The sequence below is a fragment of the Neovison vison genome, chromosome 12 (genome assembly GCF_020171115.1).
Source record: "Neovison vison isolate M4711 chromosome 12, ASM_NN_V1, whole genome shotgun sequence".
In the NCBI taxonomy this organism is placed as follows: domain Eukaryota; kingdom Metazoa; phylum Chordata; class Mammalia; order Carnivora; family Mustelidae; genus Neogale; species Neogale vison.
The window spans coordinates 143,459,437-143,482,701 of NC_058102.1; the positions used below are offsets into that span (position 1 = coordinate 143,459,437).

Consider the following 23,265-nt stretch of genomic DNA (forward strand, 5'->3'; position numbering starts at 1 on the left):
GGGATAAAGGAAATAAGGTTCTCTTACATCAACAATTTAAACCAGAAAAGGAAAAGTTCCTTTCTAAATTCCTCTTGTAACTGTAATCACATTGTTTTTACAGGTTGCAACTTATGTTATTTAACATTTAAAAAGTGACCACTGTGGGCCAGGATGAGAGGAATGCTTTTTACTGATTACCTTATGTATTATTTTGAAAGCTGTTTTGTTTTTTAAAGACATATTCATAGATCATCTATCAAACGAACAAAAAAGCTTTATCTTTAAAGGAAAGCAAGAATAGCAGTTATCTTTTCTGAATTTATAGCTGTCTCTGGTGACTATGATGCAAATGATCTGCAAAGAACATTATCACAGACTGATAACCTTTAGTTGTTAATAGAAAAATTACATAGAAGTACATTTGGGCTTTACCTTAATTAGGTTAAAAATTACAACATAACCAGACTTCCCATGATACCACGGTCTTGCATGAAGATAGTCTGAGTATTTGGAAATATACACACCTATAAAAGTATAAGATAAAGATTATTTCACACTTTAAAAGGACTGTTTACACAAGTACATTTCACACGTAAGGCTACCTGTAACTAAACAAGACAACACAGAAGACAAAGAAAAGTCAACAGTAAATTGTTTTGAAACTGCTTACCTTTTAAAAACTGTTCAAGATATTCTACAGGTATGGAAACATTAGCGCTAAGACAAGACAGGATGTTATCTGACGGACAACCAATGCTCTAGCTGGGTACAAGAACTAAAAAGGGATACAAGTATCACAATTCTTGGTAAATTCTAAGTTTTGTTTTTTTTTTTTTTAAGGCAATCATTCAATGAAAAGTCCTAACTATAGCACTCCGATTCTCAAGCTATTTTTTGCAAAGAACCTCTTACAAGGACTCTTCTTTAATAATTAGCGCTAAGGTCTGCTACCTGGCAGGTTGTGCTGGGCAGCGGTGGCACCGAAGTAAAGAGAACAAGGTCCTGCCTTGAAGCAGCGAATGCCGCTCGTCTGTGAATTTCCGGTTCAGGCGATCATCACATTTGTTCTATCCTCCACTGCAGCCCGCCGCCGCCCAGCATGTAGTCGGTACTTAACTCTCTGTCAGACACACGTAGCCCAGGACACAAAGAAATGGAAATAAGCGATTATTTATCTCCTTAGAAAAGGAGCTCTTGAAACAGAGGAACGAAGTTCTCAGAGAACAGTGAGCCCAAGCATGGAAGCGTAACCGATTATCAACTGTGCAGGAGGGCGGGCCGCAGTGTGGGGAGCCGGGGAGAACGTACAGGAAACTGAGGCTGAAGGGGAAGCGTGGAACTGAGCGGTGATGATCTTTGCGGGACTTGCTCTTCAGGGGAGACCTCGCCCCGCCGGCAGCAGAGACCCTCAGGCGTTTTCGGGGCAGACTGCCAGACTGCCGCTTCCACGACACTGGAGTCTCAAGGCGGGAGAGAGGCCAGAGGCAAGGCCAGCTGGGAAGCTACTGTCAGAGCTGAGACAGCAGAGGAGGGTCCCCAGGGGGCAGCAGCAGGGGAATGGCGAGAGAAGAACACATCCCACAGAGATTCCTAAACTGAGGCAGCTCTCGAAATACCAGACACAGGCGAGACACTGGCGAGAGCACTTGGATATCCTGGAGAGATCAATGAACTTGTGGTCAGAAGCTTGGGTTCCGGCACCAAGTCATTCACTTCCTACTAATAACCATGCGACTGAGGAGCAGGTAACCTGGTTGGGGGGCGGGGAGGCTTGGACACCTAAGCTACAGAGTCCTCAGGAAGATTTAAAAGATCCATAAACTCTGTACTACATTCATAAAATATTACTATGACACACAGAACTAACCATTTCTATTTGAGCCCCAAACTATAAAATACACGTGGGCAGGGGCACCTGGGTGGCTCAGTGTGTTAAGCCGCTGCCTTCGGCTTAGGTCATGATCTCAGGGTCCTGGGATCGAGCCCCGCATCAGGCTCTCTGCTCAGCAGGGAGCCTGCTTCCTCCTCTCTCTCTGTCTGCCTCCCTGCCTACTTATGATCTCTGTCAAATAAATAAATAAAATCTTTTAAAAAAATAAAATAAAATGAAATACACATGGGCAGCAGTGCTATTTTCTTACCCACCCCAGAACGTGGTTAAGAAGAAATAACGGTACATGTATTTGTTAGGAATAATTCGGTTTCTACTCCGACACCCCACTGAAGCCAGCCTCTTAAACATCAACCATATGACCAGGGATTAGAGTCATGTAGAACAAGGGCCTTATGTTTTAGAGATGAAAGCTAAAGTATTTACTTGTAATTTACTTTCCCATTCTTTAACAACAAGATTTTGTTAGCCAAATGGAGGAATAATGCAAACCAGATCTGTTAGCCCTAGGGGGTCGGTACACTACACCACCCTCTGCTCCTGCATTAGTTCTGTCTTATGCGTGAGTTATGTTAGTTATGTTGCAATGAAAAAGAGTAGGGGTAAGAGAAGGTTTTATGGAAGATGTTATCAGGGTTATGAATGTATTCCCCGTCACGGCCTTTAGAAGATGTGAATGTAGTTTTAAAGCACTTTTGTGTCACACAAAGTGACCCCCAAACCCAGCAATCCCACTGCTGCGTCTAGACCTAAAAGACGGCAAAACACACGTCTCCACAAAAGCCTGTACACGAAGGCACACAGCTGCGCCTCCCTGACGGCCAAGAAGTGCAAACCACCACAGGTCCCTCAAGCCCTGAAAGAATAAAGAAAACGTGGCAAAACCACGCAACGGGCTATCACCGAGCCAAAGGGCAGATGAAGTACGGGTGCGGACTGCAGCGTGGATGGGCCCTGAACACACTGAACGGGGAAAAGGAGTCACAGAGCAGCACGGAGGCGTCCGTTCACGCGGAACGTCTGAATGAGGCGGACCCGGCTGCTGGCGAGCAGGTGCGCGGCTGCCTCGGCCGGCCGTGGCGGGGAATGGCTTGTCACTGGGAACAGGCACAGACTTCTTTTTCGGGGACGAAAAGAGTCTGTGCTAACAGTAGCACTGCTCTATGAATACATTAAGAAAAGCTGACCTGTATACTTGAAATGAGTGAATTACAGGCTGCGTGAATTTTATCTCGACAGAGCTGTGAAAAAGTCAGCAGGAAGCAAGCCACTCCTGACCTCCACGCTAGTAGCACCCAACCGTGCTAAATACCCGTGCTCCTCCCCAGTTCTTCCTCCCCTGGACTTTCTCCTTCCCCGCTGGCCCCCAGGTCCCACACCCACCCACAGTCCTGTTCTTTCCCTTCAATACGGTCTCACACAACAGTACCTTTGGCTTCAACCAACACCTAGTCCTGCCGCTTTGCCCCCATCTCCAGTTCTAATCCTTTTTTCCAGCTTTTTTTCTTTTTAAACCATCAGCAGGGTATCTCCCAGAACACCTAGGAAATCCACTATTTCTCAAATTTAATTCATGGAAGTAGTAGCGTCCATTTACCGGGAGCTAAGCGCTTCCCGTAGCCTCCCACGACCCTCCCAGCAGATCTCAAAGACAGTTTTATCTATTTCACAGATGAGGAACTTGAAGCTCAAAGAAATTTAGTGCTAATCCACATTCTTAACCATAAGATCACCTTTCCCTTCTAACGCCTCAGCTTCCCTGCCGATCTCCTGCCCTTCTGTGTCTCTTCTCCACTGACAACATCACCGAAGTGTGAGCTGACAAGCTTATACCTGATTATTCCTTCTCTCACTCCTCACATTCCACAGTTGCCAAGTCTGGCCAGTTCCATCGATTCTCTATTCCTGCCGCCATTATGATAGCTCAGAAGACGTCCTCATTAGCCCGGGAAGACTGCACTAGTCTCTTGGTACCGAAAGCTATTTTTAGTATCTCTTCTAGGCCAACCACCTTTAAGAAAAAGTTCTGATCAGGTACTCCTACTGGAAAATCTTAGGTCTTAGACTTGAAGCTCATTTCTATGTTTAAAGCACTGATTCTAAAGATTACGATTTATCATTGATGAAACTGGCTTTTAATGCAAGTATCCTATGAAATGAACCAAACCTCACTTCACCTCATGAAAGAAGAGATTCTCTTTTCCGCTCAGACTTACCTTTGGCTGGGTCACCAAGTGTGGTAATAGTACTGTAGCCCACACAGAGTCCGCGCTCACATACTGACTTTGCCTTTAAATAAAAGACAGTACTTTGCTTATCATGTCAGTCTTAGGAGAGACAATGAAATAACACTATGATCTACAAGCTTTCCAATAAATACAGAATCTGTGCACAGTATCTACGTATGGCACAAAGCAAGCTTGTGTGAGGCAACTGTGTTTGGTTAATAGTTCACGAAATTTTAATCATTTAACAAAAGCGTCATCAGCAAAACCAAATTAAACAAGCTCCCAGATTAAGCCCTCTCTTGAAGATCTCGATTATAGCTCTGGAATCACTAAATTTGAGAATGTCTTATCCACTAGTGCCTTTTTTAGTATGAATCCATAATGTATTTTATTTGTAAGTAGATGATTAAATAAATGAACTCTTCTGGTATTACTATATAATCCTTATGTTATATGCTAACGTTAAGTATTCTGTAAGCAAGTCTACCCTTGTTCTTTAAAAATCATGAGCTCAATCAAAATATTAAATTATTTAAGTTGAATTATAAATTCTGGTATTATTAAAACTGTAACTAGCAAGCCACATACATCTTTGGGGACACGGTCCACCCAGTAGTTTCCTTCTCTCACAATTTGGGTACAAGCAACAGTACAGAAGCTCCAATTTCAAGTAAGGCAACTGCTGGAAGTTTTCACTTTATCCCCAAAAAACATGTAACTGAAACTTGAAAAACCTCTACAAGAAACAAAGGATCTACGTGAACAATGATCCAGAATGAAGAAATATCATTTACTCCATTAAAAGGCATTACCAATACTTAGGAAATCCGCATTAATTCAAATTTCACCCTGAGGTGACAAATGTATTTACAATGAAACTACAGAGGGCCTGTGAAAAGGCACAGGAATCCAATCACTTTCAGGACTAGCTGTCACGATCATTCCCACTGCCACCAGACACAGCAACAAAAAAGACTGGAGAACTGGTAATTTTATAAATCTTAGAGAAGTAAAATGCCAATATTTAAGTTTAATGAGATTATTAATTTTATATATTAATATCACAAAATTAATGTTCTGTGACCCAATTCCCTTACCTGATTTTCAGTTTCAAACAGAAGAAACCCGTAAGTCTCTTGAAGTTCTTCCTGAGTATAATTACTTGCTTTTTTTTCTTGGTAAAAAGTTTTGTACTGTATAAAAGAGAATAATCAAATGCTATAAACATTATTTTGCCTTGCAAATTAATTTTTTAAAATGCATCATCTGAATTCCTCCTGTTAAAGGACTACCAAAACTTATTTTTCTTCTATTCCCTAGAATATATTCTTAATTACCTTCCAAGGATTTCTCATCTCATCTGAAAGTGACAGCTGAGAAGAATTAGCTAGGCTTTTATACCAAAAATGATGGGTCTATTTCTTTAGAACTAAAATAAAACTAACACACAGACACAGTGTGTACCAGGCACCTCACCTCATTTAAGAAAATGTCATTTTTCACCAAAGTCACTTGACTGTACTGAAAACCATGCTCAGATGCAGAGTCCAAGTAAGAAGTATGAAGAATTGAAACTGCCCTCTGGAAGAGAGAGTCTGAACTCAAGGACACTGTCTCAAAAACTGTAAAACACAAACAAAAATAATGCAACTGTTTAAGATTACCAAAGGATGGGGTTAAAACCGGCATTCTAAATATCACTGAATACTTCATCTATTTCCTTCCTGTAAAACTCAGACATATTGTGTTTGGGCTCCATTACATGCACTATCTTAAAAGACCTCTCACGTGAAGAGCATGATCTACGGGAGGTGAGTTACTGAGGGTGAATCACTTTCAATACAGGAGTAAAATAAACCCTGCCAGATGCCTTGGGCCTTCTGGTTGAAAGCCGTGTGTTGTAACCACAGCGGGGACAAGCAGATCAAATACGGCAGCATCAAGGTAGTGGTCAGCAAATCAGAACAATGTTCCTGGTCTACACTAAGGCCACATTTTGATAAACTTACCCTTCCTGTCTTCTTATCAAATCCCCCAAGTAAGCCCGTTAGGTTTTCTTTTAAGGGGCCTACTACTGCACACTCAACACTCAAACACATTAGAAATTCTTCTGTCTTTGGGGCTTCCTCATGGCCTAGACACATCTGTTAGACTTTACCTTGTATGGGTTATATTATGAAATCATTACTTCTTTTCATTTCACAAAAATAAAACTTTATTACTTTTAGAAAGTGCTTTTTTCAAACCCTACCCACGTGCTATCCCAGAAATTCTGACATGACCCTCCCGAGAGGCATGTTTCCTATTTGAGAATTACTAACTTGACCCAATGATTCTCTTGGTTGAGGCTTTGTGCCTTTTGTCTTACAAGTTTTTACTTTAGCGAGACTTGAGCCTAATGAATTCTTGTAATATTTAAATCTGATTTGGTTACCCCCTTATATTTGTGTCTTCTCTATGCTCTTTAACCAGATCAAGACAGTGAGGTAACAAACTATTTATAAATAATAAAGAGAATGGACTAATATACAAGCACTGGAAGTTTTGGTGATCTAATATAAATAAATAAAAACATTAACACGGCTTCCTGCTTTTACCAGAACACTGCCAATTACATTAAGGTTCAAAAGCTAAAGGAAAGACAAGCATCTTAATTAAAATTAACTTATGAACAACAGTAAAAAACTAAACTATCATAGAAATGAAAACAAACATTTCAGTGAAGTTAATTTGGACGAAACTGTCCTAACACTTCAATTATCCAAGTAATTTAAACATGCTTTAATAAACTGCCTAGTATCAAAAGTCAAACACTTAAGTAGCAAGGAAGGAAAGAGGATGAAACATTTAAGAATATCCTGAAGTTCCTACATCTGATCCACATCGATTTTTTTTCCCTCAGTTTCACGTTTTCCTTCAAAATCAGTGTATGAATGCTATTAAAAATATGGATATTCTAAAGAGGTTCAAATAGCAAAACAACAGGCAGGATAATTAAAATGATGCCTTTTTAGCTGCATTACCTTCTTTAGCTACATTGGCTTAAAACAAACTAGGAGGCCTATGCACTTGTGACTCCATCTTTAAAATAAGCTGCACCACTGGCCCAAATGCAAGTCGGGAGTCCTCTAAAAATCCTAATATGGGAAACCTTGTATTTAATATTTGTAAAAAATCAAAATAATATTTAAAAATCTAAGGTTCAATATTTGAGCAATAGGTTGCTTACAGAGAAAGACAGAAGTTGTCAGAGCTTTGGAAATGACCATTCTATGGCTATCAACTCTTAAATTCCACATAATGTTAATATGAAGACACAGGTTTTAACTTCTGGAGTACCAAATACGACATACGTCCACATTTTTGATGGCCAATGCACAGTAATAAATGAAAAACTATGAAAAATAATGTACTCTGAAAAGCAAACAAAAACAGCCAATCTAACCCCGTGTCTGCCAAATACAGGTGGTCAGAGAACATTTTATTGACCAGTATGAGGAATACTGTTCTCATAAAGCTATAAGCAGAGATGACAGCCTAAAATACACATAGGAAATGATTTTGTGCTAACATATTTTTATTCCTAAAACTCTTGATAGTTAAAAATGCTTCCCCTTTAGGTCAGCTTTCTCCAAACAGCAATATATTTATACAAGTAACCATTTTACAGTTAGCAGAAGGAAAAGCATGTCCAAAGCGAAAACTGATAGAAATCCACGGTAAATCTGGATTAGTTCATCTCACGATTTCGTAATAGAATGATGTCAGTTACACTCTAGAAAGCACAAGTTTCCTGCTATATAACTAAGCAGATAGGTGAACATTTTATCAAGATATTATCTCTTCTTGCACAATCATTTAAGAGTCAAACTAGTATACAGAAGAGTATGGGCACTAAATTAATGGGCGGCTGCATTTTTGCTGAGCAATACACGTGCTTCACTTAGACATTCAAGATTGTCAGAATATTAAGAGAATGAGGAGGGGGCTATTCTACAGAGAAATACTAAAACAACTTGAAAAGTACCTGTCTGTAAAGTGTAAGGTGTCCCTTAGAGCTTAAGTGACCAAGAGAGAACAAGTAGGGAAAATTCAAGTTCAATAACAATACTTCTAGAAACTGAGTTAATATTCTTTCCTTTAGCACCTAGCTTTGGGCATATTTCTCCACTGTCTGTGGATTCAGTCTTTAAAAGGTTAAGTCCAGCTGGACAGAAGCTGGATTCTGTTCAAAGTGCCCTGAGATGATCTCCCCTTTCTCAAAATCCATCAGTGATATGGAATGTCTGCTTTGGGCACTTGTTTCTCTACTTAACTTCTAATAAGTAAGAGGGATTAGAAAATTATAAACTGATCTCTGATGCTATGGCACATGTATGTGTTTTCCATTATCTAAGCATCTGGCCTGAAAGAAAATAATGAGATGAACTAATGCCAACAACTTAGGTGTCACAATAATTCTGACACAAATTAGCCACTTCTACATCTCCCTGGGACTTTCATGACCACTTCTCCTATTTGTACATTATACAGTGGCACTCATCAATGACAGAAACACTCAGAACCCAACAGTATCTGCCATTATAGGCCCTTATTATTTTTTCCTACAGACGGACTGCAACCTACCTCCATTAACACTGTCGATGCCTACATATTTGGCCTAGTCTAAGTAGGTCCTTTTAGAGTTGTTAAAGAGCCCATTCCTTAATCATCTAATCCCAGAATGTATTGCCTTTATTTTTAAGACATTGAGGGATTGCCAGTTGAAGGTAAATACAACCTTTTTACAGCACAACTTGGAAGACCTAACAAAAACTTAAATGTGTGCACCTAATAACCTTTCCATTTCTGGCAATCTATTCCTTAGGAATACTAGCATGAGTACACAGGAGATAACGGACAAGGCTACTCCACGCACTGGCATCTAGAAGAGCAAAAACACTTGGAATAACCCAAACTGACATCAATAAGGAAACACCTTACAACTACTACATAAATACCAAGTGAATCTATATACTTTGACATATAAAGATATCTACTCTACCACCGAGTAAATAACACACATCATATAATGTCATTTTGGTTTAAAAAAAAAAAAAAAAGAAAGAAAATTATGTGTTTGAAAGTTTACAGAAAAAGATCCAGAAAGATGGGAAACCAAATTGTTAATGGTGTCTAAACCAACGGTTATTCAAATGGAAGTGGATAAAGGTGAACTCAAACATTTTACCTTATATATATTACTATAATTTAGGTTTTTCTTACACAGTATGTATTACTTCTAGTATTTAAAATATCTCAACTCAAAATCAAGTAAAATGAATCATAATTTCAAAGAAATACAAATAGAGAAATGTGACGATTTCCCCTGAACCTTTTCTGATGGAATTTGAAAATTTAATCACCTATTAATTTTGGATCAGTGAAATTTGTAGTCACTGGAAATTGTAAATTTTTTTTAAATGTCCTTTCATTTTACATGATCTCAATTAAAATTTTTTAAATTGTACTGCTCTACTTGAATTCATTAGTAATAACTCATAGCATTTAGTTTAATACCCACTCTTTTCTGATATGAACCCTGGCTCGGTCTTCTCTAAGAGAGAATGTAGCTGGGAGGATGGTCTTAATTCATTTTCACCAAGTATACCCCCAGAATTCTCGACATAGTCCTGTCCTCTGTTAATGTCATAAATGCTAAAATGAGAAAAGAAAAAATTAAATCATAAAGTGAATAGTTCTATTTACGGTGTATTTACCACACACGTCTACTGAACATCTAATTTACATTAGGTACAATTCTATAATGTTTACCTCCTTTGACAAATCTCCAGAGCTAAGGCTAAATTTATTTTATAAGCAGTAACACATAAAATGAAATGCTTTTCCTTCGATATTTAAAGAAAATCTTCACAGAAGATTCACAGAAATAAGATATGCTTATTGGAATCACTACTGCCTCAAAATAAAAAATAGAGATTATAGAACCACATTCATGTTCTACTGGTTGAAAATAACAAAATCAAACAGAACACAAATAAAATCTCTTCCCACTCCCAAATTAGCATATAACCCATCCCTTTTTTTTTTTTTAAGATTTATTTAGTTTAGAGAAAGAGATGGGGGAGGAGCAGAGGGAGAGAATCTCCAGCAGACTCCCTGTGGAGTGTGGAGCCTGATGCACCATTCAATCCTACAACCCCAAGATAACAACCCAAGCTGAAGGCAAGAGTCAGAGGTTCAACTGACTGAGCCACAAGTGCCCCGACCCATGTATCCTTAAAAACAAACAAACAAACAAACAAAAAACTATTAGTGGTGCCTATTATATATACAGTACCATGCTATACCCTGGATTCATCAAGAAAAATGAGAAACCATCTCTACAACAGAGGCTCAGACTAGAAAAGGAAGACAAACCTATACAAAAACCAGTACTATAAATGCCGGGGGGTGGGGGAGATCTAGAACATGATGCAGTGGACGCAGAATAGGGATTTCATTAAAACAGGGAAATGTTGAGAAGTTTCAGAGGCATCATACTTGAAATCTGAGTAGATATTCAAATAATGAAGGAGGCAAAAAAGGGACCAGCCCACATGTTCTCTAGGCAACAGAAACAGTAGAAGCAGAGGTAGAAACATTATACATATAAGGAACCCCAAGCACTTTATTTGAAGAATTCAATATGCTTCACATATAAAATCAGCATGTCTACTTTTATAATAGTATACCTCTTTTCAAAAAGGATTTGACGCAGAATTATATGGATATATTCAAAATTCTAGGGAAAAGGTAGCAATATTGGTAATATTCATTCATTAAACAAATAGGTTATTTATGTCAAGAGGGGAAAATGACACTGGGAATCAGGAGACCAGGAGTCTCATGTAGGTCCACCACTACCTTGTTCTGACACATTAGTGTGAGGACACTGTGGACTGCCTTCCTAATAATCATGCTCCATTTTCTTTTAATCCCCCAAACCATAATTTTGTTTAGGTACTGGGTGATCCCATGTTTTAGGAGAAGCCTGGGAAGGGTGTGTGTGTGTGTGTGTGTGTATTTGAGAAAGAGAGAATTTAAGCTTATTATGGTTTTTGGCCCATGTGATGTGAAAGGACGTCAGCAGAGAGAACTCTGGGAAAGCTTTCTTACAAAAGCACTGGAAGAAAAGATGCAATCTCCCTGTCTCCATCTAGACTTTGGCCTTGTCTTTTTTTTAATTAAAAGATTTTATTTATTTGAGAGAGAGAGTGCGTGCACACGAAGTGGAGGAGACAGAGTGAGAGGGAGAAAGAGATTCGCACTATGCAGGGAGCCAGACGCGGGGCTGGATCCCAGGACTCCGGGATCGTGACCGGAGCTGAAGGCAGCTGCTTAACCAAGTGAGCCACAGAGGTGCCCCTGGCCTTGTCTTATATGTGTTCGTTGCCTGGAATTCCTCGTAACCAAGAGGGGACTGACCAGCTGACATACTGAGAGTGGAACAAAACAGAAGATCCATCCCTGATGAAGTCCCTGAACCGCTAAACAAACGCACCACGAGCGGCCCTGCCTCTGAGTCTCCTGAGATATGAAATACTTTATTTAGATTTTATTTATATATTTGACAGAGAGAAAAAGATCACAAGTGGGCAGAGAGACAGGTAGAGGGAGAGGAGGAAGGAGGCTCCCCGCTGAACAGAGACCCCCTGATGCGGGGCTTGAAGCCAGGACCCTGAGATCATGACCTGAGCTGAAGGCAGAGGCTTAACCCACTGAGTCACCCAGGCGCCCCTGTTTAAACCACTTTTGTTGGCAAATGAAAACACACTATGAACTTTGTTACATTATTTACTCCAAAGCCTCATGTAGTTGGAATTCTTTCAGTTCGAACACAGTGACTTTCCAGACTGCCTTCCTTAAGACCTCTTATGTAGAAGGCTTTATGCATGGCACTAGATAATTTATCAAGTCCCTCTCTTATCTGCTACCATGCCTGGAGACATTTATCCTAGTATTTATTGGTAAGAAATCACAAAAGCTTATATAACTGCTGTGAAAACTCGAAACCTAAAATATAAGGATATTTAAAGCCTCTGATTCCCACCTACTCAAAAAAAGTCTATCTCCCTCTCACACACAAAGGAAAAATGCCCAACTCAGAGCACTCCTGATGTAATTTCCCTCATTAGTTCCACAAAATCGGATATTCACACTCCTCCCCCACTTCATGTCTAAATAGTCCTCATGTTTAAAGCTTCCCCCCAAATCTAGCTGTTCTGAGGACTTAAGATTTCTCCACCCTGCATTAATCATTCTTCACCTTTGTCCTGCAGTTCTTTACTGTAGTCCTGTTGTATGTATGGCTCTGGGCTAGAGCTAGGGAATACAGGAAAACAAAACAAAACAAAACAAAACAAAACAAAACACCAAAAAAGCAGGAGACCATGTGTCTATCTGAAAGAGTGATCTTTTTTTTTTTTTAGATTTATTTATTTATTTGACAGACAGAGATCACAAGTAGGCGCAGAGAGGCAGACAGAGAGAGAGAGGAGGAAGCAGGCTCCCTGCTGAGCAGAGAGCCCGATGTGGGGCTCGATCCCAGGACCCTGAGATCATGACCTGAGCCGAAGGCAGCGGCTTAACCCACTGAGCCACCCAGGCGCCCCTGAAAGAGTGATCTTTAACACTGAGGTCATAATTTCAGAATTGTGTGTGAAACAGTTATGTTCAGGACAAGGGCTTCTTCAGACTCAAGGAAAGGAGTAGAATGAGTGGTCAAGGGAATAGACTGTAAACAGAAGGACTTGGCAAGCCAGGACTTTGAACCTAGGTCTTTGTGACTTTGAGAAAGCTACTTGATCTTTCTTCCCCTTACTTTTTAAAATAAATTTCAACAAAGCATAGACACAAAATAAAAAGCCAAAGACCACTAGGTTTATCAGTCACTGTCCCCACCCTCCCAGGGAGCCTCAATTTCCATCCCTCTTAGTTGACCACTTTCAACTTTTGCTATATCTTTTTTTTTTTTTTTAAAGATTTTATTTATTTATTTGAGAGAGAGAGACAGTGAGAGAGAGCATGAGCGAGGAGAAGGTCAGAGAGCGAAGCAGACTCCCCATGGAGCTGGGAGCCTGATGCGGGACTCGATCCCGGGACTCCAGGATCACGCCCTGAGCCGAAGGCAGTCGTCCAACCAACTGAGCCACCCAGGCGTCCCGAACTTTTGCTATATCTTCTGGTGTAACTCCATTTTTCTAAATAAAATGCCATAGAAACTCATATCCCTAATTTTGCTATATCAGTATTCAATGTTTCACTAAATTGTATGCACTAATCACAGCTGGGCCACACTGGGTAATTTCCTTTCTTACAGGATGTTTCATTTCGTTTTTTTTTTTTTAAGATTTTATTTATTTATTTGACAGAGAGAGATCACAAGTAGGCAGAGAGAGGGAGGGGGAAGCAGGCTCCCTGCTGAGCAGAGAGCCTGATGCGGGGCTCGATCCCAGGACCCTGGGATCATGACCTGAGCCTAAGGCAGAGGCTTTAACCCACTGAGCCACCCAGGCGCCCCAGGATGTTTCGTTTTATTCAATTTCAAATTGTCTCTGCTTAATTTTCAGTTACCAATCATTAATTCAGCCTAGAATTCTAAAGAACCAAAAATCTCCTCTGAACAGATAGAAACATCAAGTGTTTTTGGAGACATCCTTTGTGGAGCATGATATTATCCAGCTTCGGTCTGAACCTGTGCTCTCCAATAACTTGGGAGAGCTTTGTGACCTTGCTGGGAGATGCTGAGATACAACAGTGAAACATAAATGTTCCCCATATTCCCAATCTGCAGAAATTGATGACCTGATTCTGAACCTTGCAATCAAAGGATACAGAACAGCCAGAACAATTTTAGAAAAGAACAAAGTTAAAAGACTCACCACTTGATTTCAAGAATTACTACAAAGAGAAACTCAGTCTAAATTGTGGCGTTGATGTGTAAAGATAATATATACAGATCAGTGGAACAGCACGAGAGTTCATTTTTGGCAACACTGCCAGTATCATTCAAAGGGAAAGAATATTTTTACAACAGATGGTTCTATAACAACCCAAACAGAAAAAAAAAACCATGAACTTCAACCCCTACCTCAAACCATAAAATTCAACTGGAAATGAATTACAGACATAAACGTAAGAGCTAAAACTGTAAGATTTCTAGAAAAAAAATCACAGGGAAAAAATCCAGACTATGAGGCAGATGACAATTGCTTAGGGTACAAAAATCAGTTGCCATTAAAGAAAAACTCATACACTGGACTTTATGAAATTAAAACCTTCTGAGCTTCAAAAGGCATCATTAAGAAAAATATTTGCAAAGCACTTGTGTCCAGAATATACAAAGAACTCTTAAACACACCACAAAGAACTAATGGTAAGTAAGTACACAGGAACATAGTCAATGTTATTAGTTATTAGGGAGTGATGCTTGCCCACTAGAATGGCTAAAATTAAAAAGACAGAAAATGCTAAGTGTTGGCAAGAATGAGGAACTCTCCTAGATTCCTGGTAGGAATATAAAGCTAGATAGTCAACTGGGAAAAGTTTTGTCGGCTTCTTATAAAGTCAAACATACACTTGGTTCACAGCCAAGCAGTTCTACTCTTAGAAATCTACCCAAGAAAAATGAAACATTATGTCCGTAAAAGGATTTGTACATGAACCTTCAGAGAAGCATTATTCCCAGAAGGTAAAACTGGAAATCTACATGTTCATGATAGGCGATTGGACGGATAAACAAACTGTGGCCTATTCATGTAACGTACTACTACTCAGCAATACAAAAGGACAACTGCTGAGGCATGCATGAAACTCAAAAACGTAACTGGGACAAAAGAAAGCAGACATTAAAAAAGTACACAATATAGGATTCCATATTTGTTCAATTTATATATGTGCGCGCGCGCATGTTAAAGTTCTAGAATTAGCAAAACTAATCTAAAGCGATAAAGAGCCCACCAGGGGTTGCTGAGGTAGGAATAAGAAAACTGGAAGTGAAGTAGGCACAAAGGAACTTTCTGGGGTGAGAGAGTCTATTTTTATTGGTTTGCTGGTTACAGGATACACAGATTTACCAAAATTCACTGAACTATATATACTTGAACTGTGTTTGGCACCAAATACTGATACAGTATAGAAAACAATTTCTGACCAAGATCTAGTAAAATTATAATATGATCATAGAAAAATTAATCTCAAGAGCCCTGTGTTAAAACAAAACAAAACAAAACAAAACAAAACAGGGGAGCCTGAGTGGCTCAGTGGGTTAAAGCCTCTGCCTTCAGCTCAGGTCAAGAACTCAGGGTTCTGGGATCGAGCCCCGCATCAGGCTCTCTGCTCAGAGGGAAGCCTGCTTCCCCCTCTCTCTCTGCCTGCCTCTCTGCTACTTGTGATTTGTCTGTCAAATAAATAAATAAAATCTTAAAAAAAAATAAAACCTACTTATATATGACTCACAAGTTAAATTATAATGAAATTTAAAATGGGTAAATGACAATGAAAAGTACCATCTAAATTTAGATACATGTAAAATGTAAGAAAAAAATCTACCAAAAAAAACCCTATTAATTTTAAATGTAAATATTAAAGAAAAACGCTGGAAAATCAGTGAATTAAAGTCAATTCAAGAACTCAGAAAACATACGAACAGTAAATTAATAAGAGAATAAGGAAAGGAAATAAAGGGTAAGGATCAGAAGTTAATTAAACAGAAGAAAAAAGAAACACAGAGCAGGGAAAAATAAAGATTACTTCTTCGAAAAAAAAAAATCGGGGTTCCTGAGTGGTCCAACTGGTTACATGTCCGACTCTTGATCTCTGCTCAAGTCTTGATCTCAGGGTTAGTTCAAGCCCTGAGCCTACTGTTTGCTGGCATTGTTTCTGTTCTGCCACCAAGCTGATTTTCTCTCCTTTTGTCAGTCCCCAAATTTTTACCAGAGTATGTCTCAGGGCTGGGTCAGTTTTCCTTGGAATACATGGTGCATTCTTTCAAAAGGTACATTCAAAAAATAAATTATTTCTTTTTACAGAAATATTTGAATTATGCTTTAAGATATCTGACTAATTATACTATTTTGATTTTCTTCTTTGGGGGCTCCAAGTTTGCAAGTATATTTTGGATCTCTTTTGGCGATCTCCTATATTAATATCTCAGTATTTTCTTTTTAGAGATCAATTTGTTTGCTTTTAATCACTTTTCTCATGTTATCTTTGGTTCTGTTTTACACAGTAAAAATCAAAGTAAAATAAGCATAACATTTCAAGTCTAATCTTTAGATTTGCCATGGTACCTAGTCTCTCATGTGCCTCCTATTTTACTCTGTTTCTGAAACAGTTTAATCTTTTTCTTCCTTTTCTTTTCTGTTCTGCTAATGCCCATTTCACATCCTCCTATGGTCTGGCTATCTCTTCCTCAAATTGTTTTTTTTTTAAAGATTTTATTTATTTATTTGACAGACAGCACAAGTGGGCAGAGAGGCAGGCAGAGAGAGAGGAAGGGAAGCAGGCTCCCCACTGAGCAGAAAGCCTGATGCGGGGCTCGATCCCAGGACCCTGGGATCATGACTCGAGCCGAAGGCAGAGGCTTTAACCCACAAAGCCACCCAGGCGCCCCTCTTCCTCAAATTCTTATAATTCTGCTTTGTGGTCTTCGTTTTTTGTGTTCATTTATTTTATTTTTTAATACTTTATTGAGATACAGCTCATGGCATACAATTTACCCACCTAAAATGTACAATTCAATGGCTTTCGTCTATTCAGACCTATGCAAACATCAGTACTATCAATTTTAGACCATCTTGTCACTCCAAAAAGAAGCTGTGTACCCCTCAGCCACTATCCACACCCTTCAATGCTTCCTAACCCAGGCCCAGGTAACCATTAATTTACTTTCTGTCTGTACAGATTTGCCTATATTGGACCATTTTATGTAAATGGAATGCCTGGCTTCCCTCACACAGCATCATGTTTTCGGGGTTCATCCATATGGTGGAATGTACTTCACTCACATTTCATTTTCATTGGCTCATTTAGAGGAAAATGATACTTTCTGGATATACCACATTTTCTTTTATCCAATCACCAACTGATGGACATTTGGGATGTTTCAACTTTTGGGGTATTATTTACAATACTATGAATGTTAATGTACAAGTTTCTGTGCGGACATTTTTTCATTTCTCCTGAGTATATACCTAAGAGAACGGCTGAACCATGATAAATCTATGTTTAACCATTTGGAGAACTGCTATTCTGTTTTCCAAAGTGACTGCACCATTTTACCTTCTCATTAGCAGTGCATGGAAAGTTCTACTTTCTCCACATCACTGCTGACACTTGTTACTATCCTTCCATCCAAATAAGTGTGGAGCTTATTTTTAAGTTTATGTTCGGATTTTAGGTCACTTTTCATCTACTTCAAGAGGTCCACAAGCTTCTTCATGAAGGGCCAGACAGTAAATATTTTAGGACTGTGAGCACACAGTCTCTGTTACAAAGACTCAGTTCTGCTGGTGAAGCATAAAAGCAGCCACAGACAATGTGTAAATGAATGGAAAAGTGACTAGGTTCTAATAAAACTTTATTTAAAAACAGGCAAATGCAGTCACTTGCCCAGCCCTGATCTACACTTACCAGTATTCGGGGCTTTTCTTGTCATCTGTAGAAAACTGTGTGTGATGCACATCCCCCCCCCCACCTTAGCCTTTTCTTATACATTTCTATCAGTTAACTACTGCTTAGTAACAAACCATCTCAAAATTCAGTAGCTTATAGTCACAATCATCTACTACTGCTCACACTTCTACAACGTGGCTGAATTAGGCTTAGCTCAGCTGGGGCAGCCCTGCTACGTCTCCTACGTTCCTTCAACCAATAAGCTAGGGAGGCATGTTTTTCTCATGGAAATGGCAGAGGTACAGAGAATAAGTGGAGAATACCCAAGTCCTTTTAAGGTTTATTAGGCCTGAAACTAATATACTATCACGTCTACCTGACATTATTGCCCAAAGCTAGTCATATGGCCAAACTCAAAGTCAAGGGGGAGAGAAAAAAGCCCTGGGGTTCACAGCGCCAACTCATCGTGGTAATGACTGTACACCTTGTGAATATACTAAAAACCAATGAATTCTACCTCAATATTAAAAATATTATGTTACAAAAAAACAAAAACAAACCAACAAAGAAATGCAATTGCCACTGTATCGCTGTAAGGACGTTGTACATATTCTTTCTGGGGTTTTTTTTGTATTCGAACAAGAAGATTCAGGGTGTAGGGAGGGATCAGAGAAGTTTTTAGGTTTCTTAATTTAAGAGCTCCCCCCCCCTTCTCTGTTCCTGCATCCAAGGATTTTTGAAAAAATAATACTTGTTGTTGCCAATCCTCTTGTAACCTGCAAGTGTAATCTGGTTCAGGAGGGCCTATTAATTCCAGCTCAGTTTCCTCTTCAAGATTACTACAAGACCCACATCCCTTGCTTTCCAAGGTCATATACTCACTTCTAGGGGTATTTCGCTAGCACATTCTAAGATCTCTGGGCCACTCAGGCACTTTCCAATTTCTCTCTGCTTTCCTTAATGGACACCGTCCAGCTGTTCGGTCTTAGCCTGGTACTTAGCAATTCTCTCTTAAGACGGGACTGTTTCTGGACTAAACAGCTGCTGGTCATTTCTGAGCTATGCCCCCTCTGCACAACTCCGCCTTTCTCACAGAACTGTTGGGGCTTCCCAACAGTACTTACATATAATTTCAAGTTTACAGGGTTTCTTTTATTCCTGCCCTTGTTCAAAGTGTAGTTTGGGCACGGCACCTCCCCTCCTTCCCATTTTTTTTTTTCTGGAAGTACAATGATGAAGAACTAATCTGGTCTTCTTCCTTCTGGAACTAAAGGTTCGGTCTGGTGATTTGATTTGGTTTTGTTCTCCTGTTTTCTTCTTCAGGACACCAGACAGAAGACCCATTCAACCAGACGCTCACCTCTTCCAGTTCCGGGACTTAAATAATGGTTTCCTCCCACTGTATAAGACAAAAGACCTCTTTGGTTCTCCACTTTTATTTATTCACTCTTATTTTCTAACTCTTGTGGCTATTTTATTTTGGGGGAGAATTCTTCAGCTTTATTATCCAATCATTATATATTTTCTTCTGCTCTCACAGAGACCTTTTCTGTTTCCTGAATAATTTCACTTTTTTAAAAAATAGAACCTCTTCTTTCACAGATGTCATTTCTTTTCTCTCTAAAGGTACCACAGTTTTATTTGGTTCAAGTTTCTTCTGTTTCTTCTGCAGTAAATCTATTTCTACCAAGATCCTTTTATTTCCTACTTGTATATTCCTGCTTGCTTGCTTGCTTGCTTTCTTTCTATTTATTTGTTTGAAAGAGTGAGTGAGTACCAGCAGGGGGAGGAGCAGAGGGAGAAGCAAACTGCCCACTGAGCAGAAAACCCTACCCGGGCTCAATCCAGGGACCCTGGGATCATGACCTGAGCCAAAGACAGAGCCTTAACCGACTGAGCCCCCCGGGCAGCCCTCCTGTTTGGTTTCTTTCATGTTAGAGACCCCCCCCAAACGGCTGGTGATCCTTCGCTGTCCGCACGTGAGGCACTTACAGCTGACGACGAGGCCGGCCCACGAACAGGGTCTCTGAGCAGCTGCTCTCGCACTCGCTCTCTTTCTCTCTCTCCCATGATCTGATGGTGATGCAGCTATTTAATTAGGTGAACTCCCAAAGACGGTATCCGCTAAATATTTTACCAGGGTTGATGTTTCCCCAGGAAAGAACCCTTCGAGATCTTGTTTAGGAGGAGCACAAGCCCGACCCCGGGCTCTGAGGAGTCACGCAGCCAGCAGCTCTGGCCTCCCTGCTCAGTCCGGCGACTTCACTCAGCGCTCATCCTGGTGTCCGCGCTCTGCTCCACCCCAGCTGCCTCGGCCCCCTGAATGGGATCGCCTCCCGCGGGTGAGCTGTCGGTGCCCTGTCTGGGTAGGAGACAGCTAAGCAACTGTGTAGAGGCGAGGAGCAGGGGAGTCTAGAGCATCAAAACTACCAAAATCACTACTTAATCGTTCTACCTCTGTGCCACCCTATCATCTTGCCTTGAGAAGTACTTGTAACTTCCAAATCCTGAGCTGCTGCCGGAAGCCCGCTGGGAGTCCGCTGGCTTCTTGCCCACTGACTGCTCTTCGGCTTTCGGCAGCCCCACTCCATAAAGCAACACAGGACTCGCCATCTCCATGCTAGTTCCCCAAAGCTGACTGTACCTGGCATCTACTTTCCCATTCTTTTTGTCAGTTTGTATCTTTACTCTTTTACTGCCACCTCAGTGGGATTTCCAGAGGGTGTATACAACTGGACATGTTAAACTAGAAGTGTCTACTTAAACTAAGTCTTAATTTCTTCATTAAAAAAATGTGGAATAGACCCTCTAACTCTGGTAGCTATGACTACCAGTATTTTTTATTTTAACTTCTACAATAATGAAGACTTTGTTTTATTTACCACATACCAAAGTGCACATCAAATCTTCAATAAATGTTTCATTTAAAATGAATTACCTTTTAGTGCATATGTACTCAATAAGCATGTCCTCAAATACAGAAAAAGTACAATCTCCAGAAGTTCTTCAATTTCTTTCGAAAGCACTCTGTTCCTTTCTTTGAGAGTACTTGTCATGATTTATAACTACATATTCATAACTACTTCATTAATGGCTAATTCCCTAATAAACCTGCCCCTGTAAGGGCAGAAACCATTTCTGTTTTGTTTACCTCTGATTGCTTAGCAGCCAGCCCAATGTCTGGCATATAGTAAACATGTATTTGGTGACTAAATGAAAGAGTAAATAATATTTATGCTATTTAATCTGTACCAAAACTCAGTAAAAGGAATAAAGCTTCCCAACTTTTTAATAAAGCAGCTAAATGTAGTACCAAAATCTGACAAAATCTAAAAAAGGAAATTAAAAAGTTCTCTCTAGTATGAATATTAATGCTAAAATCCTAAAATATATGCACTGGCAAAGAGAATCTATCCCAAGATTAAAATAACAGAGATTAATTCAGATTCATCACAGGATTGTTAAGAATTGGTTCAATAGGGCGCCTGGGTGGCTCAGTGGGTTAAGCCGCTGCCTTCGGCTCAGGTCATGATCTCAGGGTCCTGGGATCGAGTCCCGTATCGGGCTCTCTGCTCAGCAGGGAGCCTGCTTCTCTCTCTCTCTCTCTCTCTCTGCCTGCCTCTCCATCTGCTTGTGATATCTCTCTGTCAAATAAATAAATAAAATCTTTAAAAAAAAAAAAAAGAATTGGTTCAATAAACAGGAAATCCATAAATTTAACTAACCACATTAATAAATCAAAGTAAAACAATCACAGAGGGGCCACTGATTGTGGGATAAGGTAGGAGAGCCAAATGTCAGACTGTCAAAACAAAGTTACTATATACGTATTTATATTATGCCTTATAATGTGTAAATTTTTGTTGCTGCAGAGTATTTTTAAAATTTATGCACTTTTTGCCATACTTAATCTAAAAATCAAATTAAGATGCTCCCAAATAAAAGCTGTTGATTTAATAACATAGAAAAACACCCTACCACACCAAAAGAAAGCTGGAGTAGCCAAATTTATATGGGACAAACAAGATTTTAAGCCCAAGACTGTAACAAGAAATGAAGAAGGGCCCATCACGAAGCTATACCAACTGTAAATATTTATGCACCCAACTTGGGAGCACCCAGATATACCAAACAATCAATAACAAACATAAAGAAACTCATTGATAATAATATAGTAATAGTAAGGAACTTTAACACCCCACTCACCATAATGGACAGATACCTAAGCAGAAAATCAAAAAGGAAACTATGGCTTTGAAACATACTGGGTCAGATGGACTTATGAGATATATTTAGAACATTTCATCCTAAAGCAACAAAAATATACATTCTTCTTACCTGCACAAGGAACTTTCACCAGAACAGATCACATACTGGGTCACAAATCAGCCCTCAACAAGCACAAAAAGACTGAGATCATACCATGTATATTTACAGACCACAACACTATGAAATTTGAAGTCAACCACAGGAAAAAAATTTGGAAAGACAGATACACGGAGATTAAAAAACATCCTACTAAAGAATGAATAGGTTAACTGGGAAATTAAAGAAAAACTAAAAAAAAAAAAAAAAAAAAAACATGGAAGCAAATGGAAATGAAAAGATGACAGTCGAATACCCTTGGGATGCAGCAAAGGCAGTCCCTAAGAAGAAAGTATATCACAATACAGGCCTACCTCAAGAACCAAGAAAAATCTCAAATATACAACCTAACCTTACACCTTAAGAGGCAAGAAAAGGAACAGCAAATAAAGCCTAAACGCACCAAAAGGGAAATAAGATTACAGAAGAAATAAATGATAAAGAAACAACAAACAAAACAGGTTTTGTTGAAACCAAGAACTGGTTCCTTGTACAGAAATCTGTTGCATTCCTGTACACCGATAATAAAGCAGCAGAAAGGAATAAAGGAATCAATCCCATTTACAACTGCACCAAACAAAAACAGTAAAACACCTAAGACTTAACCAAAGAGGTAAAAGACCTGTACTCTGAAAACTATAGAACATTTATGAAAGAAACGGGAAAAAAAACCTACATGCTCATGGATTAGAAAAATAAAGACTGTTAAAATGTCTGCACTACCCAAAGCAATCTGCACATTTAATGCAATCCGTATCAAAATACAAACTATCAAAAAGAGCATTTTTCAGAGCTAGAATAACCAACCCTAAAATTTCTAGGGAACCACAAAAGACCTTGAATAGCCAAAGTAATCCTGAAAAAGAAGAGCAAAGCTGGAGGCATCATGATTCTGGACTTAAAGCTACATTACAAAGCTCTAGTCATCAAGACAGTAAGGCACTGGCACAAAAACAGACACATGGAACAGTGGAACAGAACAGAAAGCCCGGAAATAGACCCTCAGCTCTATGGCCGACTGATCCTGCGCAAAGCAGGGAAGAACGTCTACTGGGAAAAAGAGAGTCTCTTCAACAATGTTGCTGGGAAAACTGCACAGCTATATACATGCAAAAGAATAAAACTGGACCATTTCCTTACACC

At 39.5% G+C, this 23,265-nt stretch overlaps 1 protein-coding gene across 1 annotated transcript in view; it reads right to left on the reverse strand.

Moving 5' to 3' along the window:
- TASOR2 (transcription activation suppressor family member 2) overlaps positions 1 to 23,265 on the reverse strand; it is an 80,121-nt gene that overhangs the window by 43,434 nt on the left and 13,422 nt on the right. The window contains exons 2-6 of the mRNA XM_044228900.1: positions 9,665 to 9,798; positions 5,578 to 5,723; positions 5,199 to 5,294; positions 4,090 to 4,162; positions 415 to 506 (exon numbers count right to left, since the gene is read on the reverse strand). The gene's annotated coding sequence lies outside the window, so the exon portion shown is untranslated. The remainder of the gene's footprint in view (positions 1 to 414; positions 507 to 4,089; positions 4,163 to 5,198; positions 5,295 to 5,577; positions 5,724 to 9,664; positions 9,799 to 23,265) is intronic.